General features: G+C 37.6%; 1 pseudogene; it reads right to left on the reverse strand.

The window, feature by feature from the left end:
* Positions 1-700: 700 nt before the first annotated feature.
* On the reverse strand, positions 701-2453 carry LOC123378730 (annotated as a pseudogene).
* Positions 2454-6830: the final 4377 nt, after the last annotated feature.

The following is a 6830-nucleotide window of genomic DNA, read 5'->3' on the forward strand; positions in this document are numbered from 1 at the left end:
TAACAGAATCTCTTTATGCTGATGGTTATCTCAACCAGAATGTGCCACACCCTTCGATCCAGGAGCAGAATAGTATGTTCATTCCCATCCAGTAAACACACACTTGAGCTTGCCTAGGACAGCTATTAATGCCCAGGTATGAGGTATCTATTTTTTGCATGGCATCCTTAGAGAATAAGGTGGGTATAACAGTTCTCTGTCCTCAAAATATGATTCCTCCTCCTTTGCATTCAGCTAATCTGTAATTTGAAAATATGGTTATGTGCCTACTGATGCTTGGCTTTTTTTCCTCTGGCCACCCTGCGAGTATTGACAGAAGAGCTCTGTGTGGCTCTAAGGCTTGTCTCTCTCTCCAACAGAAGTTTGTCCAATAAAAGATATCACCTCACCCACCTCGTGTCTCTAATATCGTGGGACAGACATGCTACATGCATGTAGAAAATCTGGTTGCTTCTTTACCACAACCAGGGTGCTTGCCCAGGCTGTACAGAATCTGCAGGTGATGTGATACTCCTGGTCTGCTGAATACTAGATTATGTAGCGTCACTGGAATTTTCCTTCACAGTAAGCTGACACAGGTTCCAGTCACAGATTTACTTTAAATCACCTGTCATCTTTGAAAACATCTCCAATAAGTTAAAGTAACAGTTTTACTTTCCTGATGTTGTTGTCCTCCGACATGGACAGGTTTGTGTACAGCTCAAACTCCTCCTTCCACCAGTTCCATCACTGGGGTAGGTTTGTGTCTATTCCTATATTTGGCTTTTGTTGCAGTATAATACGAAAATCCTGTCTCACACAAATAAGTTGTAGCAAACGGAAGGAGCACTCAAACTGCACGTTTAGCCACATTATGGTACTCTTCTATTAGGCTGCTCCAAAAATTATTCAGCAGAAGATCCTTAAACTTTTGTTTCAAATCAGAGTCAGAAATTAAGTCAATTAGGCTTTCATAATTGTGCACAGTAAAGCGGACTGGCTTGGCTGTAATTACAAATGGATTTTGAACCCAAGCATTATCAGCAATAGTTGTAGGAAAATATTCTAATAAAGAGGCCTGCAAGCCATATAAGTGCTGTAAAATGGTGCTGGAAACTTCTTCATGGACTGTAGAATTTATTTCAGTCAGAAATTCATGTACTGTAGGGAAGCAGTCGAAGTTATTCTGTTCTATAGAAAATACCCAGAATTCCAGTTTCTTTTTTAACAACGAAATTTTCTCCATTGTAGTAAAAATGGTCACATTCTTTCCTTGCAGTGACAGATTAATTTCATTTAATTTTGCAAAAACATCTGCAAGATACGCAAGTCTCATTAGCCAGGAGGAATTTGTCAGACAGTCATTAAATTTTCATCCTGAATTATCTGAAGTGAAGAATACCAGTAGTTCACTACAAAGCTCAGAAAGTCTCACAAGCACTTTTCCTCTGGATAGCCACCTCACTTCCGTATGTAAAAGATGCGCTTTGTGCTGACTACCCATTTCCTCACACAAAATTTTAAATAACCTGGATTGAAGTGGTCAAGATTTGACAAAATTGATAATTTGTACTGCTTCACTGAGCACAATTTTCAGATATGCTGGTATTTTTTTTAACTGCAAGTGCTTGTCTGTGTAGAACACAATGGCTCTTAGTGCTTTCTTGTGCCACACTTATGATTCGCGTTACAGCTCCCATCATCTTCCCGAGCACCATCAGTACATACATCAATACATTTTCCCCAACTAATTTCATGCTTTCTGATAAAATTGTTGATGCAGTTGAATATTTCTTCTCCAGTTGTGTTGCTTTGCAGAGATTCACATAAGAGCACATAATATTATTAAATCTATATCGGACAAATACTAGTAGCACAGCAAGTCCTGAAACATCAGTGGACTCATCTAGCAGCAATGAATACTCATGGCAAATTTTCAGTCGGCAAACTAGCTCTTTTTCTATGTCATCGGCAAGATCTTTAATACGGCGTGCAACAGTATTTGACAACTGTACAGTATCAATTTTTTTTTTACCAGACTGCTCGCTCAACATGCACATTACAATATCTTTCACGCAAGGCTTGATAAGTGTTTCTCCAATAGTGTGAGCTTCTCAGGCAAGGGCTATACAGTAACAATCAATAAGATGCCTCTGTTGAACTTTTGTTGTCTGTTTTAGGAATTTTAATCATCAAAAGTTTACAATTTCCAAGTGAGTCATGCTTCCTCTTGAAAAAACTTATATCTTTGTCTTGTATTCAGCATGCTTGGTTTCCAAATGCCTATGAAGTTTAGCAGGAGCCAATGAACTGTTTGCTAGTATTTTGTTGCACACGACGCACTGTGCATCTGGAACATCATTTCCAACACACACAAAACCAAAAGACAAATAACTTTCATCATACTTTCGTTTTAGTCTTTTAACACCTGCTTCTTCTTGTTTTTTGATATACTTGGGTGGAAATTCTTTCATCTTGGAAACAGAGTTAGTTCATCTTACTAACAGAGTTTTCGGCAACAAAAGACTGCGATTGTTCATCCTCACTTTAAAGTGTCTCAATATTTTGCTTGTTTATTTTGGCCACAGGTGGAGTACCAGAAGAACTTGCTTTTTGTTTCAAAGTTCCTTCTTTTAGCCACAAATTCATGGTTATTAGGTTTAGTAATAATATTTAGAAATACTGATTTTTGTCAAATTTTGTTTGTCACAAATATTTATATTGTTTCAAGCGAAGCTAGTTTAGTTGTGCTTATCGCAAACATGGTAAAGACCCACAGGTTTGAACGTGTTGAGTGAATGTTATATTCAGCATGGCGTAATGAGACTGGTGTGTGCATACCTCTGCAGTTCACGCAGCCTCAAGCGGAAGGGGTATGACATCACTAACTGAAACGTCAACATGCTTGTGTGCCACGTTCTCTTTACGCCATGATATTCACTACGAGATCTATCAATAACCGGAAAAAGAGTTTTATGTTAAATTATAGTCATTCAAAAAGAGTTGTAAACTACACTTCAAATATGCCAAATTTAAAATTAAAAAAAAATATAAAGACCCTTTTTTCTAATTATGATTCTTTCATGGAACGCCTATTCACATTGTGCAGAACACCAGTGTTCCGCGACACAGTTTGGAGAACACCGAGCTAGATTAATGGCAAAAGCAGAAACAGTGTTTACATTACAGGTATAGCTCTGCTTGCAGAATTCCAGCGAAAGCAGCTGGGTTGAACGCCATCACTCAGCCCCACTAGGTTTCCTAATCTGTGTGATTTAGTGTTCTAATGCGCACCCCAAAGAGAATAAAAAATCTTTTGTAAGAATATTTGCTAGGGCTGTGGCCCAAGAAAGCCCTGGGCCTCTTGGTCCAATTCTTCTCCCACTGAAACCAATGGGAACAGCAGCAGCAAAAATAGACTTCAAATAGAGCAAGGATCTAGGCCTATTTCTTAATCTCAGCCCTTATTTTTAAACTTGTTGTTCTAAAGGAACTTAATCTTTGAGATCAGATGTAAACCTGTGTGATGACAATTTTCTAGTACTCCATTTGCATGTATAGAAAATTATATTTATTACTTTTGTTTCAACATGTTATAATTTTAAACACTTTAAAGTAATCTTCTTGTGCCAACAGAATCTTTCTTCTTAACTCCCACCCCTCAACTCAGAGATGATATTCACCAGTGGTGCAAGACCTCTGCATTGCTGACATCCCATTAAAGCGCTTAAAACAGATCTTATGTAGGATTTCAGTGGTGCATAGACTTTGTGCTGGCTCTCTGCACCAGAGTAAAGGTAGCAGCCAGCAGTAAATTTACAGCCCTGGGGCTCTTTCCTACTATTAGCTATCAATACTGACTGGCTAATACTATGTCTGTCATAACCCAATTCACATCCACTCACTTTAGTGCTCCTGGGGTAATAAATATATTTCACCCAAATGTCCATAGTGTTCAAGTTCATAAGCAGATTTCTGAAAGCGATCACAATTTTTGTGCCAGGCAATATTTATGCATGCCCCTATTGTGTATTCCTGGCTCATGAATCACATTTTAATATTCAGAAAACAATTGATTATGGCATAAATAAACAAACTATAATTTATATGGTTTGCGCGGAGAAGAAATTATGTGCGTTAGTAGTGTTTTCTAATAATTGGATTGTGGCTAGAAAGTGCATGTGAGGGGGGTGTTCGTTGGTGGTTTGCTTCTGGGTTTTTTTGATAACCTCACCCTTACTCCGAGGTAAGGGTCAGGTCTCCCTGTCATGCTCCCTTGCATCCTGTAGCTGTAAGAGATCTGACAGGGATGTGGACAGTCAGCTTAGAATTCAGAAGTCAGCTTAGAGCTCAGCATTCCATAGTACTATCTGCCAAAATGTGGGCAAAGAAAAGGATCTTGTTGTAGCACTCAAAATATAGTTAGCTTTTTTCTTTCTACATGTTGTTAAGTAAATATACTTCCTGAGGTACGGATGGGTAAAGAAGAAAAAGACTTTGTATCTTCTAACTATGGGCCAGATCCTTAGCTGCTGTAAATTCATTGAGGTCCAAAAAATGGAACTATGCTAATTTACTGAGGAGCCACTCCTATGTTTTCAATTATTTTTTTTCTTACAGCAGTGACATGAATACACCAGGTCCAAGCAAAGATGTGGTTGACTCTGGAGTTTAAAAAAAAACCCCAAAAAAACAAAAACCTACCCTGTCACTTAACATTAATGTATTTTATCATCATCCAGTGTGATGAAAAATCCTGCATACATAGGTGACCAAATCATGGTTGGAAAAAGAGGTTGTGGTTCACACAAACCTCATCACAAATAGGGAATTTGAGATGTTTCAAGATATAATTCACACCTCTGGCATCACTTTGCAGTGATTCAATAAAGATTAAAAATAAAAAGTAAATAAACAAATAAAACAAGCCCAAACTGCTCTCTCAACTCACTTTCAACTCAATACTGCCTAGATTAATCTTTCCAACTGCTAAATTTCCACCTGTGATCAGCACTTTGTCATTTTGTCACCATTTTAAACAATGTCATTTTAAATTATATGATAGTCACAAAGTAAGTACCTGATGTGTCCAAATGATGAAACACCAATCCCTGCCAAAAACGATAAAGTGGCACACACTTATCAGCTGGGTAAACCACTTCACTTACGTATTACAGAGTAGCTTTTTCATAGCTGAAAAATGGCAGGGTACCAGCAGAAGAACATTTGCAGTCTTGAAATTTTCTTCCACTCTTCACAAATTGAATGGGAGTGGGAACAGTTGGAGACTTCTAATCTCTATATTTTTCCAACATTTTCTCCTAGTGCTTTTACAACATCGTTTCATTCGTCATTCATGACTACTTAAAATGCACCTCTAAGAGAATTGTGTACTGCACCATCTGCAAAAATGTTACAAATTATACAGACTGAAGAAACAAACAGGTGTTTGTCTGATCATTTCACTGAACATTTGAGAGATGTTCAGAACAGCAGTAGCCTGTCATCTGTGAAAAAGCACATAATTACAAATGAACTCAGCACCAATGTCGTTATAATGTGTAGCATGGGTAACTGCTGTGAAATACATGCTCCGTGGATATGTAGAGAGCAGGATTTTATCCCAAGGAACAAGGACTCAGGAGACATCTCTTTGGGCCTGATGAAATAAACTGAGAAGGGAAAAAATTAAGTTTTCCCCAGCATAAGTGGAAACACTAGCATGGACAAAGTATTTTTCAGGGCATCTTCTTCACTTCATTCAAGAAGATATTTTATTGTCTGGAAATACCATACTTGCCTGAGTTATTTTAACCAAATTTATACAATTATAGCATATTATTAATTATTATCATTACATGCATTTGTGCACTGCCGTGTCTCTGTGGCATTTTACATGTACTAAACTGGGTCATTAACATTTCCAATTAAGTGTAACAAAATGTCATGCTCCCTTGCATCCCGTAGCTGTAAGAGATCTGAGAGGGATGTGGACAGTCAGCTTAGAATTCAGAAGTCAGCTTAGATTCAGCATTCCATAGTACTATCAGCCAAAACGTGGGCAAAGAAAAGCATCTTGTTATAACACTCAAAATGTAGTTAGCTCTTTTCTTTCTACATGTTGTTAGGTAAATATACTTCCGAAGGTAGCAAATTACAGCCATATAGCCCACCACCAAGAGTGCCTTTCCTTAGCTGCCTTTCTCCCTTGGGACAGTAGTTCCAGGGTTTCAGAAAAAATATTATTCAAATGGCAGGTTGGAGACGGAAAGGAATTTTTAAATAACTTGGGCCCAGGCCACTTATATCGGGAAATAGAATTTGACACAACAGTCAACAACACAGAGTGAATGTATCTCTAGAATTTTTGATATGATTGTACAGGATAAAGGTCTAGTCATTGGCTAAACAGGATGAAAATGTTAAATAGTATCAAGACTAGTACCAATTCCTGTGGAACCCCACCGGAAAATCCTCATTTGATGAGTCCTCAATGAAAACTACTTTTTGAGATTTGTCAGTTACCCAGTTCTTAATCCCTTTAACATCTGATTTATTGATGTGTATATCATTGTACTCCCATGTTTGGAAATGTTTAATAAAACACTTTTCCCAAATGCAGCACTTATATGTTATGGGGTATAATTTTTCTCAAGTTAAACATTGAAGAAAATCTTTAAAAATTCATTCCAGACATTTTCAGTAGCTGCACATTCCCATAAGTGGATATAAGCTTCCAACTCATCACTGCATCAACAACACTCTTTTCAGCCTCTGAGGCATATTCTACAGTTCATTAACTATGTAAAATAATGAACTAGGCAATACTTAGATCTTATGGCTAAAGAACT

The sequence above is a fragment of the Mauremys mutica genome, chromosome 10, assembly GCF_020497125.1.
Source record: "Mauremys mutica isolate MM-2020 ecotype Southern chromosome 10, ASM2049712v1, whole genome shotgun sequence".
Classification (NCBI taxonomy): Eukaryota; Metazoa; Chordata; order Testudines; family Geoemydidae; genus Mauremys; species Mauremys mutica.